General features: G+C 42.6%; 1 long non-coding RNA gene across 3 annotated transcripts in view; it reads right to left on the bottom strand.

Moving 5' to 3' along the window:
- Positions 1-19,022, bottom strand: part of LOC133500602 (uncharacterized) — a 166,012-nt gene that overhangs the window by 77,278 nt on the left and 69,712 nt on the right. For 2 of the 3 annotated variants that reach the window (XR_009794963.1, XR_009794964.1), the window contains exon 3: positions 15,947-16,894. The exons of the other annotated variant lie outside the window; for it this stretch is intronic. This is a non-coding gene — a long non-coding RNA (uncharacterized LOC133500602). Of the gene's footprint in view, positions 1-15,946; positions 16,895-19,022 lie in introns of those variants that run through there. 3 annotated transcript variants of the gene reach the window in all.

Raw genomic sequence — 19,022 nt, 5'->3', positions numbered from 1 at the left:
GTGGGACGATTTCATTGTATCGCGGGGGAGAGGGGAAGGATGGGGGGGGGGTGAAAAGAAGGGAGGGGGAGGCACAGGAGAAGAGAGATGGAAGAGAGAAGGCACAAAGGAAGAGGACTAGTTTTTCTTGCCAGAGACACTCAGCACAATCAAGTGTTGTTGTTTCACCATCAGACCGGTCCCCATGACAACTGTCCTGATTTCCAATGCCTGCCTTCTCTTATAATAACACACATCTATATTAAATCAACTCCGGATCAGACCTGGCATAAAACAGGGGCGGATTAAATCAAACGTGTCGCATTCATACGGCGCGAGCCGAGTTGAATTTCCAACCGGTCGGAGGCTGGAAAAAAAAAGAATTTGACTTCACGGTTTGTGTTGCGGGTGCTTAAATTGGTCATTTATCACAGAATAGATAAACAGACGGGCTCGAGTCGCCGCGTGTTCTGCCAACTTCTCCTCACTTTCATTCCGGTCGTACGCTTAACCCGTTTGTCTCCAACATCGTTGCAATATCCTCGAAAGAAAATAACAACAGGCGCCGCACTCTGTCTTTACTTTCCTCGGTCGTCTCAGCCTCCAGCTACAATACAGATTGTAATAACGGAAATATTAGAAATGATGCCGTGCGGTTGTACACCAGCCGCAACAATAAACAATGTACGTTGGGTGTAAAAAGTCTACACACCCCTGCTGAAATGACAGGTCGTTTTTTTTGGAGGGTCTTTTTTTCTCGGGTGTGCACATTTCTGCAATCACATTATCTCAGCTGTTTATTTGTCTTCCCCTCTGTAAATAACCCTGCACTTAAATTATACACGAAATATTTGTGAAAACTGGATCTTTGGAACGGCAAATGTATTTATTTGTGAATTTGATTTTGTTAGCATGTACAAATTGTGAGTGGCAGAGATTGTGTATTACACAGTAATATACGAAACATACATCTAGAATACTCCACCGCTGGAGGCTGACGATCCTGAGGAAGGAAAGACATAATTTTGTGATTATTTTTTCAAAGAGAGTGCAACCATGTTGAAGAGGAACGTTAAGACTTAACGAAAGTGAGGGGAACCGAGCCAAGTTCATCTGTTATTTACTGCATAAAAAAAAAAAAAGATGAAAAGATCACATTAAAATTGGGGAGCTAAATAAGGTCCCCAAATGTTCAATGTTCACTCGCCGCCATCGACGGCCATTGAGTTCAAATATCATGCTCACGCGGAGGCCTGCAAGTGGATTTTAATCTTTATTATTTTTAACTTTAAAATGATGCAGTAAAGCAAAGCAAATTTATTTGTATAGCGCATTTCATACACGAGGTAACTCAATGTGCTTCACATGATTAAAGGTATTTGCAAAAAAAGACAAAGATAAAACATTGAAAACAGGATAAAAAAAACAATAAAAACAAATATACAAAATATTTTTTAAAAAAGCGTTAAAACCAAATACAGTGCAAGCAATATGATCAAAAAGTGGATATATTCGAAATCTAAATTTAATTTCTATTGACAAACATTCCCACTTGGGGCTGACCTCACCTTTCTTGACAACTTATTCTATTGGTGTGCAGCTTGTGGCGACCCCTAACGGGACAAGCCGAAAGGAAAAGAAGAAGCAGCTAAATTTGCTTTGGACTCTGCGCTCCGCTATTTGACCTGAGTCAGTCGATCTCAGACCTCGACTGGGTTTGTATTCCGTACGCATTTCTTTCATGTATTCAGGACCTAAATCATTCAGTGATTTCTAGACCAGTAGCAGAACTTTAAAAACTATTCCAAAAATGACTGGAAGCCAGTGCAAGGACTTTAGCATTGGAGTTACATGCTCTGACCGCTTTGTTTTGGTCAGAACGCAAACTGCGAGATTCTGAATGAGCTGCAGCTGTTTAATACTCCTTTTGGGGAGTCCAGTCAGAAGACCATTACAATAGTCAAGTCTACTTGAGATAAAGGCATAAAAGCTTTTCCTGGTCTGCTTGACACTTACAAGACTTCACTCTAGATATGGTACACTGTAAAATAGAAACAGAATGATGAAAACAAGTCAAAAAGCTCACAAAGAAAATGGAAGTTTTAATGTGGGATGTCATCATGTCATGCGAGCCATCAATGCAGCTTGCAATTTTTCTTGAATGAAGGAAAAAACCCACAGTGAGTTACTAGAAAGTAAATAGAGAGATGGAAAAAAAAAAAAAAGAAATTGTCTTTCGGTATCCAAGTACTTTTGTCTCACGTTGACTTCATGTGTGATGCTTTAATTTGTTTTTCCATCCATCCCTGGTGTCCTGATCGGATTTAGGAGCCACTTTTTAAAAATCTTCGTATAATAAAAAAAGGACTTCCAAATATAACTGATCCCGATAGAAAGTCTGGTTTTGCGTTGAAAATCGACCAAGCGCGACTGAATGTTTCAGAAAGTGCCCAAACTTGGAGTGAACGGATGACAGTGTTCTGACACGACAGCATTTCCAGTGGATCTCATTTAACTGCTCACAAGGGACGGGACGGATAATAGAAGCGTATAAAAATCTATTTTTAGATCCTGTGCATTTTATTCCTAATGACACATAACAGAGGTAGAAGATTCCTTCCCCTTTTGTCTCTACGCGTTTCTACGCTACGGGTGTGTCTAGGTGTCCGTCACATCCAACAAGCATCCCCCCGCCCCCCGCCTCCCCCCAAACCTCCGCCGCTCTAACCACCGGTGACGGCTGTTCTTTTTTTTTTTTTTTGGAAGCGGAGCGGATCAGAATGCAGGCGGAGTGGGCTCTTAATTATGGATGGCCCTGTTTATCCTCCCAGGAGCACCCAGGGAGGGAAAACATCCATTCCAACTTGGCCCGGCGACGCCTTCGCGGCGCTGATACGACGAGAATCCCCGCTCTTAACGCTGCCTGCTAACACCTGGAAGCGGACGCAATGAGCATGGCTAATCGAACAAGGACGCGGAAATGCAAACATGAGCACAAATCCAACTGCAGTCTATGTTACACGCGAGCCTGGAATTTTAATTACTCATCGTGTCCGCATACTAGGCCGCCTATACTGTACATCTGTACCGGGCTGGTACTTGTAAAATGGCACCCGTACGGCACACCGATACCACTTCACCGGCCCGACGCGTACCTTCGGTTGTCGGAGCCACGCTAGCCACGTTTGTGTTTTGAGCGATATTTTGTGACAGTGAAAGATTTTCATTGCAATTGCAAGGATGCAATGGCATTACAAACTATAGTGAAGAAAATAAGTATTTGAACGCCCTGCTATATTGCAAGTTCTGCCACTTAGAAATCATGGAGGGATCTGAAATGTTCATGGAAGGTGCAAGTCCACTGTGAGACAGATCATCTAAAAAGAAAAATCCAGAAATCACAATGTATGATTTTTTTTTAACGATTTATGTGTGATACTGTTGCAAATAAGTATTTGAACATCTATCTATCAGCTAGAATTGTGACCCTCAAAGACCTGTTAGTCCGCCTTTAAAAGTCCACCTCCACTCCATGTGTTACCCTGAATCAGATGCGCATGTGTGAGGTCGTTAGCTGCAAAAAGAAACCTGCCCACCCCATACAATCAGTAAGACCCAAACTTGTAACATGGCCAAGACCAGAGAGCTTTCCAAAGACACCAGAGACAAAATTGTACAACTCCACACGGCTGGAAAGGGCTACGGAGAAATTGCCAAGCAGCTTGGTGAGAAAAGGTCCACTGTTGGAGCAATCATTAGAAAATGGAAGAAGCTAAACATGTTTGTGTTGTGAGCAATATTTTGTGAAAGTAAAACATTTTCATTGCCGTTGCAAAGATCCAATGGCATTATTAACTATCAAGTATGAGTACTTGGCATTGCCGAGGACCAAAATGTAAGCACTTGGTCTCAAAAGAAGTGGTATTGGTGTATCCGTACTACAATTGTTTAAAAACAAGTAGACAAGCTACAATTTAGAATTGCACCTAAATGTTTGGGGGAAAAATACTGAGAATGTCAGAACGATGGACCTTTCCGACCTGTCAATCACTCGTACAATAATAGCCAATCAGATTGTCTTAACACCTGGCTTGACACGCCCCTCTCACCACAAGGAATGCTGGTTGTCAGTAGTGTGCGCTTGGAAAAGTTAATGTTATGAAGAAAATGGTCCTCAGATGCGCTTGGGGAACGTGCAATTCTGATGAAAGATATCCGGCTAGGTTACAAGGGACCCGGTTGATTCATTTTCCAAAGCCTAGAGTCGGGTTAGTGATACGTAATTGCGCGAAGTCATGCAAGGGGATGTCTATTTGCCTATTTCTATCACATCAGACTTTTAAGACAGCGCACTGGGTTCGATTACGAGCCAGGTCAAATGAATACACCCACTCACTTCTAAAGACTACAATGATATTACTCGTGATCTGACGCATTTTGCAAAAAAACATACCCCAATCTTATTTGGAATACACGATAGAGAATCGACTTCAAACATGTTCTGGTCAATCGCCATTTTCTAAGCTTGTGGGACATGGCTAAGGGGGCGGAGCTTAAGATCGCCATCGGAAAAGTCCATTTGGACACTGCGCAGGACCGTGACACATCGCAGAAGAGCTCAGTTCAGTGAGCGTCACCCAGTGAACTCGGCTTTGTTTTTTTTGGTGGCGCTTTGCAGCTTTTCCCCCACCAACACTTCTTCCAAATCAAAGAAGCTGCCTCAACTAGAAGTTTGAAGAACATGACAAGTTGAATACAAAGCGAAGGTTAGGCAAAGTAAGCTGATTCACATTGAAGGTGGAACTGAGAAAATTGTGATTTGTTTTTTTTTCTCACAATAGGCCCCTTGCATCATATTTTTAACATATCACAGTGGTTCGCCTCTTCTGGCAATTAACCTTGTAAAAAAAAAAAAAATGGCACATTCAATTCGTGTATTTATTTGCACACTTTCCTTTCAAAAAGGCTGTCCCTTTTTTTTTTTTTTTTGTTCTTTAATTTCCAAACTTTAAAATGGGACAATTTGATGACGACGTTGCTGTCTTGCATCTGCAACTGCGTTTTTGTTCATGAGACTGCAGCTGCCATTCATTGCTATTAAAAAATAATAATAAATTGCCAATGAAAGCAAAGCCACGCAGTACTGATTTCAAAAATAAAAACAATAAAATAAATACAAATGAAAAAAGTCCTGCTTTGCTTTCGGGGAGCAACGCGTTTCCTGAGAGGGCCTCTCGCAATCCACAAAGGCGCAAACCAATCAAGTCGGTTCTCTGATAACCGAGGCTCAATTAGCTTTTTCCTGATTGGCTGCTGAGGTAAGAAAGGAGCCGAAATTGCCCCAGTGGGAGGCGAGGAGACGGCACTTTTCAACTTCTTTATATCTTTCTGTTAATGTCCTCAAACTCTTAAATGCGTGCGCGCGTGTCTTTATGCGGCAAAAGCTTCTGTGAAGTTTTTAATTAGCAAATGCTGTGACACATTGTGGCAATGCGTGCTAGACGGAAAGCAGATGTTTATTGTTTTTAATAGTTTAATGGCGGAGTTCTCCGCCGGTGCCGGCGCGTTGCCTACTGCGTTCGCGCTCTCAACTACACAAATGACGCATCGACGAGCTTTTGCCCTCCGCTGCGCCGCCGACATTTTAATTCATGTCCTTATTCATGCGACTTCAACTTATACACTGCTAATTGCCCTGAGAAGATGCTAGCGACAATGTATAATCCTGTTAAAGGGCGCATTTTTGCAAGTAGTGGCCAGTAAGGTCTAAAAAAACACACACAAAAAAAACATTGAACTATTATTAAGTAATACTGTTACTGTTTAAGTATCATTTTAGCAAAGTTATATGGTCACCGTACTTGTAAAAGCAGAAATTACTCGAGTACCGTAATTCCTGGCCTACAGAGCGCACCTGATTATAAGACTCACGCAGTACATTTGCAAAGGAAATACCATTTGGTACATATATGGTGAGTCTAATTCTGCGTTGTGTATTTTTTTGTATGCTGAATGAGAAGACACACATGTTGGCTGGTCTCAACCTGGTTTAATCCTCTCTCTGTATTATAAAGGAGTTATAACATATAATTCACAGAGCTCTCTTCACAAAGACCCTCAAAGCTCTTACATTTAGAAGCCAGAAACACAAGAGGAAGTGATCTCGTTTAGCCACCCAATAAAATAAAACATTTCCTGTATTTCTCAGATCTTTCACCCACACTTAATCTGCATTTCCCCCCTTACCATGAACATTTTTAAACGCCCCATTCAGTAATAGCGTTGAAAAGAACAAAAAAAAAAGAATAAATGCCAGAGCACGTGCCGCCTTTCAAAATAAGACTGCGCTTCCACGCCCTGTCCCTATTATAGCGCACAACATCACACCATTACATATACATACGCCGCAGCTGTGTAAAAGCCGCAAGTGCCCACATTGAAACCCGCATTGAAACACGAGATATTTACAAAAAAAGATGGTACACAGAGAGTTTAATGCAGGGGTCACCAACGCGGTGCCCGCGGGCGAATGGTAGCCCACGAGGACCATATAAGGCGCCCGAGAGGCATGTTCTAAAAATACCATAGGCCCCAAATTGTTACTATTATTTGTGCTTTAAATTCTGAATCCGACTTGCTTACGTGAATTAAATTTTAAAAATACCTGCAATGTCATTTACGACAATAACCCTCAAACAAAAATATTTTATGTACGTGTCATGAACTGAGTCTGAAATTTGCCGCAAACAGTTCACGTAGCCCTTTATACGATCGGTGCTCACGAAGTAGCCCTCAGTCTCAAAAAGGTTGCTGAGCACACAGGCGACTGATTAGAGCACAGCTTGTCAAACTCAAGGCCCGGGGGCCAGATAAGGACCGCCACGTGATTTTATGTGGCCCACGAGGCCAAATCTAGAGTTTCCATTACCATGATTCTTGGTAAAATCTGTACCAAAATTTCAAAATTGTCGTATATCATAAATGATCAAGTTGAGATATTACAAGTATTTTTGTCCAACCCTAACACCTAACATAACCCTAAACCCAAACATGAATAGTTGAAAAACACGTTACACTTGATTTCTGATTCGGATTCTGGTTCATAAAGCCCTTCATACGATCGGCGCTCACAAAGTAGCCCTCTGCCTCAAAAAGGTTGTTGAACCGTGGTTTAGTGCTAATGTTAACGGTAGCGCTAACAGGGCCGGTTAAAAAAAAAAAAAAAACATACTGGTAAAAATCACTGAGACACGGCAGTAACACGCTAGTGCAGCGCTAACAGGGCCGGGGCGGTAAAAGTCACTTCCTCGGCACATATACTCCACCGGTCTCACTCTTACCTTTTGCCGCTCGAGTGCCCCCTTGCGGCCGTTTGAAAAAAAAAAAATGCACAAATTAGCCGCATCACCGCATAAACCGCAGGGTTGAAAGCGTGTGAAAAAAGTCGCAGCTTATAGGCCGGAAATTATGGTCTAAAACTGTACAACTTCAAAATGCAAAAATCATTGAGAAGCTCACCTTCGATGAACATCACTTTGGTACTTTTTTTCAAGTTCAATTATTGTCATTATAATCTCCTCTTATTATGAGTGATACCCTAGTAGAAGTACAACCAGTGTTGCCACAGTTACCTCGAAACTACTGGTTACTCGGTTACTTGACTAATTACTTGAGTTTAAAAGCGGCCAAGTACCGACTTCAAATACAAAATCCAGAGCAACGGTGAGTGTGGTAAGGAAGTGAAGAAACTGGTCCAAGCAGGTTGGAACAGCTGGCGGAAGGTGTCTGGTGTTCTATGTGACAGAAGAGTATCCGCAGGGATGAAGGGCAAAGTTTATAAAACAGCGGTGAGGCCGGCCATGATGGACGGATTAGAGACGGCCACAACAGGAAGCAGAATTTGAGGTAGCAGAAATGAAGACGTTGAGGTACTCCCGAGGAGTGACAGAGGAAGATGCACGAGATAGGCTGAGATGGAAAAAGATCACACGCTGTGGCGACCCCTCACGGGACAAGCCGAAAGGAAAAGAAGAAGATTTAACCATAAAATATTTCACTTTTGGATGGATGATATAAATGCAATACAAAAAAAAAAAAAAATCTCATGAGCAGACACAAATTACTTCGTTGCTGCAGGTCACTTTGCAGAAAGGTTTCGCTCTGTCCTATTTACAACCGTTGTTGGGGGAAAAACACATGCGCGCACCTTTAGGACACAGGAAGAAGACCAGGATGTGGCTGCACATCTGTGGGGGGGGGGGGGGAGGGGGGGGAACCGCCATAGGTTTGCCTACACACACACACACACACACATGCGCGCACACAGATTGTGTTGCTATAGCGCCTCAGGAGTGACACCAGTAGTAGTGAAAGGACGCCGGGAAGGACTGCTCGCACACACACACACACACACACACACACTTGCACAGGATGCGTTGCCCACACAGTTTCTCGCATGCGTTCATACACAGGGGAGCAGGATAAAAATGCAGTGCTGACAAGTCAATTAATCAGATGTGAAGGTGCTGAGCAGAAACGGTCCTTTACAAGGGCCCCGCTTCGGCACTGCGTACGCGGCCGTTTTATTCACGTGCACGACGAATGGTCGATCGGAAATAAACATTTAAAAGTATATTTTGATATCGTGTTTCAAAAGGAAAAAAGGACGCTGATCATACATACCCACATATGTATTTGATGCCGTTAGCATGTAAATTAGTGAATGATATGTACATGATAATACAGTTTTATTTCTTTTTGAACAGTTATGTTTCAGCCAATCACCAGGAATGTTGAGGATAAATTGTTGACTGACTTTTTAAATTAATTATATTTTTAATCGCGAGTATTTGGCAGCATGGGTTCAATCCCAAAGTTGGAAACCATCGCGTTGTAACTACAGTATTCCCAAAAGCTGATTGAATTTATAGAAAGAATGCAGTCAACATTTTCGATCACAAATGATAAAAGATACAAATGAATCCAAAAATTATTTGTAGCACTGCTGTAATAAACTAAACTGTTTCAACTCGAGAAAAAAAAAAAAGGAAAAATGATTGTATCTTGAAACTAGCTAGAACTAGATTTAATCACATTGCACATTAATTTGGTTTCAACTAACCATTGGGTCAATAATTTACAGTAAAGTACATTTAAGTTCTTAGCGTTCCCATTTTCACAAATGTATTGTAAAACTCGATATATTTTTAATTGTTTTGATGTAGTGCAATCCAATCGCAAGAGCATGAGCCCCCCCCCCTTTCTCTTAAAATTCTGTACAATTTGAGAACAAACAGCTGCTCGCCTAGTCACAACGCCCTAGCTCCGCCTCCTGTTAGCATGGTAAGGAAAGGCAATTCGGTCAAAGGTAAACAACATGAGCATACATCCGTCCATTTTCTTAGCTGCTTATCCTCACGAGGGTCACGGGGAGTGCTGGAGCCTATCCCAGCTGTCAACGGGCAGGGGGGTGGGGTACACCTTGAACTGGTCGCTAGCCAATCGCAGGGCACATGGAGACAAACAGCACCTAGGGGCAATTTAGTGTCTCCAATTAATGTTGCATGTTTTTTGGGATGTGGGAGGAAACGGGAGTACCCGGAGAAAACACACGCAGACATGGTGAGAACATGCAAACTCCACACAGACGGGTCCGGGATCGAACCCAGGACCTGGGAACTGTTAGGCCAATGCTTTCCAGGTGCTCTACCGTGCCGTCCCAACATGAGCATATTGGAGTATTTTTTTACAAGTCCCAATACAAGTCCAAATGTACAGTAAAATATGTTATTAATGCATTACGTGTCAATTTTAACGATGAAGGGTTTCATTTTGGGGAATTCGTAGAAATTCTTGCATAGACACCCAGACTTCAACCCAACAGCGCTTCACTGACGATTTGGTTCAAAGGTCACAGAATCCCCGCGGCCTTACGACGCAACCTGACAATTATACAACGATATCAATACGCACTTGAGTGTCACCAAGTGTCAGCGTGGAGGCGAACATCTCCTGAGCGCCGTTAGGAGCAGTCCAGGAGAGATGCGTGCGCTTCCCTGGGGAAGCGCCGTCAGGTCAGTGGATCATTGCCACGGTCACACACACGCTTTGCGAAACGATACGCCGCACGCAAAATGTGCCGTCGTTTTGCGCGCGCGCACGACGTCAACCGCTCGGGTGGCGTTATTCATTATGGATCCTTTGCAGCGCGTTGACACGCAAACACAAACACCGCGAAAGCACTTTCCTCGCATCCACTGAGCTGGATTAGAAGTGACACCGTATTTCAATAACACGAGAAAGAGCGCCAGCATATCTACAGTACGGGTCGTGACACTCGGCTACGCGCAACTTGTTTTTTTGGTTTTTTTTTTTGCCGTTTGATGGATGCTTCCTAATCCTGTTTGTTGCTGGATATCTAATGCGGACGCTTTTCTCACGCTGGGTCCGACGCATGACGACAGCACTAATGTGTTTGAAATTGGCTGCGGCCCGGCCCGGGGCCGGGAAACTACACTTTCATTGTTTGTATGGGGCGCGCTGTGATAAAACAACTACTTGGTTAACAAAGGACCACCATCACAAATCAGATTTATTGTACCGTAGCTATCCATCCATCCATTAGCCAAGCCGCTTATACTCACAAGGGTCACCGGAGAACTGGAGCCTATACCGGCTAGCTTCGGGCGAAAGGCGGACTATACCCTGAAGTGGTCGCAGGGAAGATAGAAACACTATCACTGAGCGGGAATCGATCCCACGCTGCCCGCACCAAAGCCAGGCGTGTGTACCACTACATACTACATGTATAGCTATAATGTTGTGTGTGTATATATATATATACAAAAATAAACATTTTGATTTTCAAAAACAAAGGTGTATTCAAGGAAAAACTACAACAAAAACATGTTGGTACTAGGAGAATAAAGTAATGGTATTAATTAAACTTGAAAGAGAATAAACATTATTATATTATATATTTTGATTTTAAAAAAAATCAGGAATTTTATGACAATCAACAATAAATTTGAAATTAATATTTTTATGATTTTATGAGGGAAATAATATCATAATGTCACTTATTTTACAAGAACCATCATAATACAAAAATAACATTATAGGATAAAGCCATATATGACCCAGAATGAGGATGGAATAAAGTTGAAAAAATGTTGCAAGATAAAGGCATAATTCTGCAAATCATAATTCTGCCCAAAAACTTTTTGTAGGTTGTCGTTGTATATATAATAATGTTGTAAAATGAAATGAAAAGACATACATTTTATAAAAAGAGAATCATGATTTGTTGAGAAATGAATTGTTAATAGGATGCAATTTCATGAGATTTATGAAGTATGTCTTTCAATTATGAAAAATATAATGGGGAAAAAAATGCTCGTTTTGCAAGAAAAATATACATTTATGCTCTTATCAGTGCTCGCTAACACAATATCTGAGAAATCAGACATTCATAAAAACCTTTAAATTCAGACCACAATAAAATGGGAGCAAAAACCAGTGTTGCATTATATTGTTGTTCAGTATATTTTTCAACATAAAACAAAAACAAAACATTGTAGATACGATGGGATCGCTGAGATGTACATTAGATTAGGATACACATATTCAATTGCAATTATGCACAGTTGTACACATCTAAACCCGAACGCAATTTGTTCGACACCAAAGAGACGCGCAAACAGTTGAGACCGGGGGGGGGGTTTGACCTTTCCGGATGCCCTTTCATATCATCCGGGGACATAGTTGTTTATGGACAAACACAAAGTGTTCAGACTTGTTTACCAATTAAACAGTAGTGACAGATGTGTTTACAATCAACAAACGCTGCCATCCTCTGATGAATTTAATATTCATCATACCTGCTCTCCCTGGGAAAAATCCCGTGTAAAGCCGCAAACTCACTTTGAATACTAAAAAAAAAAAAACATCCCGGACTCGACCGCAAACACAATAAAACGAGTCAATAATGTCGTTCTCAGCCTAATGAAAACGAAAATGATCTCATCCTCGCGCAAGTGTAGTTAATTTCCAGACACTTCATCGGGGAGCGCGTGTCATTCTTATTGCATTATTAATCAAAAGTGAGCATAAACAATTATCGCACTCGCGGTGGCACTTTAACAAAGCCTACAACGTATAACGAGCGCATTCAAATTTAAATGCAACACCTCCTCTGTCTGTCACGAGTGTGCGTGCGTTGCGTGTGTGCGTTTGCGGGTGTCGGTGCGCCGACTAAAGCGTGTTTTGTCAGTTGCGGTTGTTTTTGTGTTGTTTTGTCTGCGGCGAACGCCTCAATGGGCTGTCTGTCTCTTCGGATGGAGCTCGGCATGACAAATTGACAGCCTCACGTGCACGGATCACACACACGCACAAATACTATATGAACCGCTGTGTTGTGTACTCGGGATGCAAGTAAGGCTGCGTAACAGACTGAGTGACAGTTTCTTATTTTCCGAGGCGTGCACTTGATGCTTGACGGTGGAACAGAGTCCGCACACAAACACACGACAGAAGCACAACCCGCCTGTGTCCAATGTTGCATTCAATGACTGAGGTGCCGGGAGAACTCCATAAAACAAAGGAACAAAGGGCGATTTGAAGGGAGGCCCGGCCGGGGGGTGGGTGTTGCAGCGGTTACCCACACGGCTCTTTGACCGCGACGGCATAAGCTGTGGATTCATTATGTAAGCAACGCTCACTTCATTCTCATGCACAAGCTTTAGCTCGACATTAATCACCGCCCGCCCTCCCCGTTGACATGGGATGTTTGGATTCGAAGTCCGTCAATGGCACTGAACGACTTCTTCCGGACACCCTGGGTTTCCGAAATATGCGTGCTCAACTACCATGGGTGCCTCAGCACTTCCTTTTAGCTTGATATTGTCATGTCATGTCGTTATCCAAGCCCCTTATCCTCACAAGGTTCGCGGGAGAGCCGGCGGCTATCCCAGCTAGCTTTGGGCGAAAGGCGGACTACACCCTGAAGTGGTCGCGAGTCAGTCGCAGGGCATATATCGACCCCATCACCGAGCGGGAATCGATCCCACGCTGCCTGCACCAAAGGGAGGCGTGTGTACCACTACACCATCAGTGACTCTAGCTTGATATTATTGGGATAAATATGATATACAGCGGTGCTTTGACACGAGAGTTTAATTCGTTTCATGACCACACTTGTAACAGTCATCGCAAATCATCTTTCCCCTTGAAATGAGTGGAAATGCCGTTGATATGTTCCAACCCCTCAAAAAATCCCAACAGAAAGTTTTGTAGTTTTTTTAATGAGAAAAAAAAAAATCACTTATTATACTGATTATATATAGATTTGATTATTAAACACAGAACAAGACAAATAAGATACAGTAATAATAGCTTTTCCCAGAGGATAATGAATATAAGCATGCGAGATTTGTATCGACAGGCCCACTCGATGCTATGTCATGTTTTCGTTTTCCTTATGTATTATTGACTGATGATATGATTGATTACTTCTCGGCAGCACGGTGGTTCAGCTGGAAAGCGTTGCCCTCACAGTTCTGAGGTGGCGGGTTCAATCCCGGCCCCGCCTGTGTGGCCTTTCCATGTTCTCCCGTGCCTGCGTGGGTTTTCTCCGGGCATTCCGGTTACCTCCCACACCCCAAAAACATGCAACATTAATTGGACACTCTAAATTGCCCATAGGTTTGATCGTGAGTGCGACTATTGTCTGTCTCCGTGTGCCCCGCGATTGGCTGGCAACCAGTTGACAGCTGGGATAGGCTATATTTTTTAAAAAATGAGCACAGGCAATTAAGCTGTAATCGAGCACTTTGTCCGACACTGTGCTTTATATTCTACTTTTCAGTCAGTATTTGGAGAAGTGGTATGATATTATTTCAGAAGGACTAGTAGTTCTAAATTCTCTCAAGCCACGAGAACCCCGTCAGTCTACGACATAAATTGACAGATTATCGTATACAAACCATTTATCACGCACAAATGGATATCCGTTTATTCCCCCCCCCCCCCAGAAAAAAAGAGTGGAGGGGGGCGGTCATAACAAACGTAGCTTTGATCGTGACTTTTAACTTTAAAGCACATCAATTGAATGGCGGTTAATTAAGATCAATCAGATCCGCAACATGTTCCAGTTTGTGAGCGTGGAGAACACAGCGCTATCATTTCAATGAGCGAGGAGGAAGAAAACTCGATGCTTTTTCATTCCCGGGCCCACACTGATGCTTTTTTTCCCCCTCCCTCCCTCAAGCCTTTTAAAAAGTGCGCTTGTGCAGCAGTAGGTGGTCTACTTAATCCAATCCATAGCGGTACGACACACACAGGACTTTTGTTTGGAAGGAGGGAATTAAACACGCTCGATTCATACAACAATAGTCCACGGAGACTGGAGACCAGAGTGGCAAAACGAATAGTGGGAGACATTTTTTTTTTTTGAAATTACTGCTCAATTAGTGCAGCAGGTGGCACTGTTGTAAAAAGTTTGCCTTCATTACAAAACGTAATTTATACTTAATACAGAGTAGTTATCCAGTTTTGTCCATATAGAGCTCGTGCACCCACGTCAATGCTAAATCCGTTGAGACGAAATGAAAATAAGTCTCCCAGAGATTTGTCCGATACTGTTAAACATTTAGAAGGTGATAATAAACGAAGGTACGTGGAAAAATGAGAGACACTTGGCATAGAGGAGCCATATTTAATGCCGAAGTCAATGTTTTCAACAATAAGAAATTGGACTATTAACCCGCTTCAGCTTGTCTTGGACAGCTGGATCTACACATGGATCTGGTGAGTAAGTCATGGAGATTTACACGGAAAACCTCGAAAGCATATAAACGTCCGGTCGCATACAAATACTTCCTTGCTGGATCTCTTCTCAATCAAGAATAAATCCCACATAGTGATGGAGCCACTCATATTTTTTCAATACAAATACCAATATTTAAGTAAATCACCCCTGGTTTTACACAAATTCGCATTCATTAACTAAAAGACAGCGAGTCGGATCCTCCGTACATGGAAGCGTGTTGCGGCCACACATTAAACTTTGGTGAACCTCTCCATGACGTTTTTTTTTTTTTAAAATATGCATTGTTCTCAAATGAGTCCAAAGCGTAATTAAAAAAAAAAAAAAAGAAAAGAAGCCAATGGGATAGGCTTCAGCCTGCGTACACTGAAGTGTGTTGCGGCCACACTTTAACCTACGAAAACTCTGTGACGGACAGATTATTTTCTTTTTTTTAAAAAAAAAAAACGCATTGGACTCATTTGAGAACAATGCATATTGAAAAAAAAAAAGTGTCAGGGAGAGGTTTACCGAAGTTCAACATGTGGCCGCAACACGCTTCTGTGTACGTTGGCGACAACTCCCTGTGATTTTTTTTAAAATGGATTGTTCTCAAATGAGCCAAACTGGCCTTATTAATACCTCTTGGGAATTTGAGATTGAGAAGAATAAATCCTACCTGAACTGAAGCCATCACTACACACGCATGTGTGTATTTTGGTTGGGCACCAGCCATCGCATTTAATTGCCGAAATCCGTCAATCTTTTCTGGTCTTTTCAGATGGTATTCTATAGAATGACATCTTTGAATGTCTGTTGTGATAACCAACAGCATAACAGGTCTCTGGTATTGTGAATATTCTGCACCGGTTCAACATCTCCCACAATGTCGAGCAGCTCTTTTTGAACGGCAATATGGCGCCGTGAAAACGGTGACGTCATGTGCATGAGTTCTATTCCGGCTCAGAAGGATATCTGTGATGGTTAGGGGCCCTTTGCAGCAGGCAGATGATAACTTGCTTGTTCATATGTGCATATAGCTTGTATTAAATTGTATCTGACGTGTGTATTCTTAAAATCAGAATCAGAATCATTTTTATTGGCCAAGTGTGGAAAAACACGAGGAATTTTTCTTCCAGCAGTTGGACATTCAAAACAAAGAACAACAAAGCAACAAGAACAAATAACAAGACGTCTCTGTTCATAGGAACTATTCCTTGTAAGGTGATATGATATGATGCGCTTTCCTTTTATACTTTTAAGTTAATATGATTCAGATCTTTTGTGATGCGGAATTCTGAAATGTTCCAAGGAGTGTCTATATAAGGACGAGAAAGACCGTCAACGGGGCTTCTTACCACCGCACCGCTGCTTGGGACAAGTACACGGACGCCTTCTGCCCTTCGTCTTTGGACTTTTCCGGCACATTCATTCACTTGGAATATTCGCTGGAAAGAACTTTGGCCTGTTTGGCAACATTCGTTCAACTTTGGTAACTATTTGGTGACTATTCGACTATTTGTGTTATATTGTTGTGTGTGCAATTAAATTGCCTTAAACGCAATACAACCGCTTTGTCACATCTTGTCTACCAAATTTTTCACGACATTTTTGCCTTACAAACGGACTTTGGATAAAAAACCTGGTGCACCCTGGCACAGATTGTCAAACAACCCTTCACACTCACATCCACTCCGAAGGACAATTTTGATTCTTCAATCAACTTAACATACTAAAGATGTTTTTGGAACATCAGAAAAAACTCTGCCTAGCGATATGTGGGCAGGAAAATCTGACAAATTCTGCGAGCATTTTATGTCATTTGAGAAGCCACGTGGACATCTTGGAAATAACTCGAAATGGCTGGAGACCTTCTATTTTTCAGCAATTGACCGCGTGCAGCGGCGACGAGGCTGCTAAAATAGAATACCGGCGCTGGAGCCGAGGTCTGTGAAGGTTCAGCCGACAAAAACAATTGGATTCTCGCTGCTGCTCTCGCGTTGCCGCGGCCGCATTTGCATCAGCTGGTCAAAATCCCGGTGCAACATGTCCCGACCTCCCAGCATGCCTCGCGCGTTGCGCCGCCTTCCCCGCGAGGGCTCATGTGGCAACCTTGGACGAAAGAAGAAGAGCAAAGAGAAGAGCTGACTTGGAGCTTTTTTTTTTTTTCCTCTTTTCGCTGCTGTGTAGTCTCGTGTTCCACAGCGACGGGGGAGGGAAGAGGAGGAAGGGAAGAGGAGGCTCGTGGTCGGTCCTTCGCCCGGCGCTTACCTCTGTCTCACCTTGAACGAAGCTTTCTCTGGGCTAGATGTCATTTACGCTCTGTTTTCTGCTTCGTTTCTCTTCCAGTCTTTATTCCACCCACCCCCCACCCACCCTCAGGCTACATATCACATACATTACCCTGCCTCTCCTCTAAACACACTTCCTCTCATCATCCCGCCCCCTCCCTCCGTACGACCGCTTGCCCTCCACGCTACCCTCTACTTTTTTGCCTCCCCTTCTCCAATCGGAACCTCCTTCCCGGCTCGTCCTCCGCCTCCCTTCCCCTCCTCGCCTCCGTCCCGGTCCCAGGCCTCGTTAAACAATGTCCACATCCACCTTACATGATCCTCAGAGAGAAGCCAATAAAGGTAACAGTACACGCCTAGAGTTGCAGCTTCCTATAAGATTGAATATTCAGGATATCCGCTGCGATTTGGGAGATTAATAATAAGCGCGTGTATAAAACACACACACACACACCGGTGCGCACATATGGGCCGATGATTCATTTTTGGAGTTTATTGCAGGACTGTCATCTTTCCCCGCAGATAAATTGGTATTCAAGCTGTCTTGTATCATCATTCTTACAGTCACAAACCTTTCCCTTCACTCTGCTCCTGAGTCCTTCTATTTTTTCCCTCTTTTTTTGCGGTTTGTTTGTTTACAGATCTGTCGGTGCCATCCCCCCTCTCCCAATCTCACTCCGGCTGCTTTGAAGTCGGCTCATACCTGCTGTCACGTACCACCTGTTTCGTTCCCAGCCGGTCAGCGCCGACAGATTAAAGTACGCCACAATGGACGCGGGACAGAGCTGAACTGAGAAGGACCGGCCTGAAGAGATGATGAAAATCTTACTGACGTGATTATGCGGGTTCCCGGGGTGTGCGTATTAACTGGATTTATGGGTGACAGGGGTAACTTCAGGTTCATCTGAAGAATTTTCGTTTTTTTATGCATCAAGGGAGGTGGTCAACTTTGAATCAAACCATATACATAATCATAATGTTGCTCTCATTAGATCAGACATAAGAACAATAATGATACATAACAAGCAAATTATATTTTTCATGTTTTTAACATTTTTTTACACAGTACAACCTCGGTTCTCGACCACAATCCATTACAAAAGGTGGTTCGAGAACCGATTTGTTCAAAAACCGGATTCATAGTTCCCACGTCTGCGTACAGAGGCTGTCGTGGACCAGCGTTATGTTATTTCTGTGTTTTTTCGCGGTGCGTTCAAATTCACAATAACGTGAGTCGTGGGTCAGCTGATCACGCCGCGCGCGTTATGTTATTTCCGGGTTTTTCCACGGCGTGGGAATTCACAACAAAGCGCGTCATGGGTCAGCTGGTCGGGCTGCGCGCGATATGTTATTTTTGGGTTTTGTCGCAGGCGTTCGAGTACCGATTTCCGTTCGAAAACAGAAGCAAAAAAAAAAAAAATCTCGTCATTTTCGTTTGAAAACTGATTTGTTCGAGAACGGAGACTTTCGAGAGTATTTTGCTCACCATTCCAAGGCCCGCAGGCAACATTTGGCCCTATGGATGATTGTGTCCGGCCTGCGCAAGACCAATAATATTCAAGAAAATAAATGTGTGTGTGTGTGTGTGTGTGTATATATATATATATATATATATATATATACAGAGAGAGAGAGAGAGAGAGAGAGAGAGAGAGAGAGAGAAAACAAAACAAAACAAAAAAAATATATATATATATATTATATATTTTTTAAAAATTTTTTTTTTTGCCGAATATGCAATACTACGGAAGCATATTACTCCCACACCCAAAAAAAAAAAAGGTTGCGTTTCACATTATAATGTGAAATGATTCACATTATAACGTGTAATTAACCACATTATAATGTGAAACAATTCACATTATAATGCGGCGAGAATGTGAAACAATTCACATTATAATGTGAATAATTTCACACATTTTTTTGGGGGGTGTGACAGTTATACCCTT

The sequence above is a fragment of the Syngnathoides biaculeatus genome, chromosome 5 (assembly GCF_019802595.1).
Source record: "Syngnathoides biaculeatus isolate LvHL_M chromosome 5, ASM1980259v1, whole genome shotgun sequence".
Lineage (NCBI taxonomy): Eukaryota > Metazoa > Chordata > Actinopteri > Syngnathiformes > Syngnathidae > Syngnathoides > Syngnathoides biaculeatus.
Note: the sequence above shows the minus strand (reverse complement) of the source record. Positions and strands in the feature narration are given on the sequence as shown.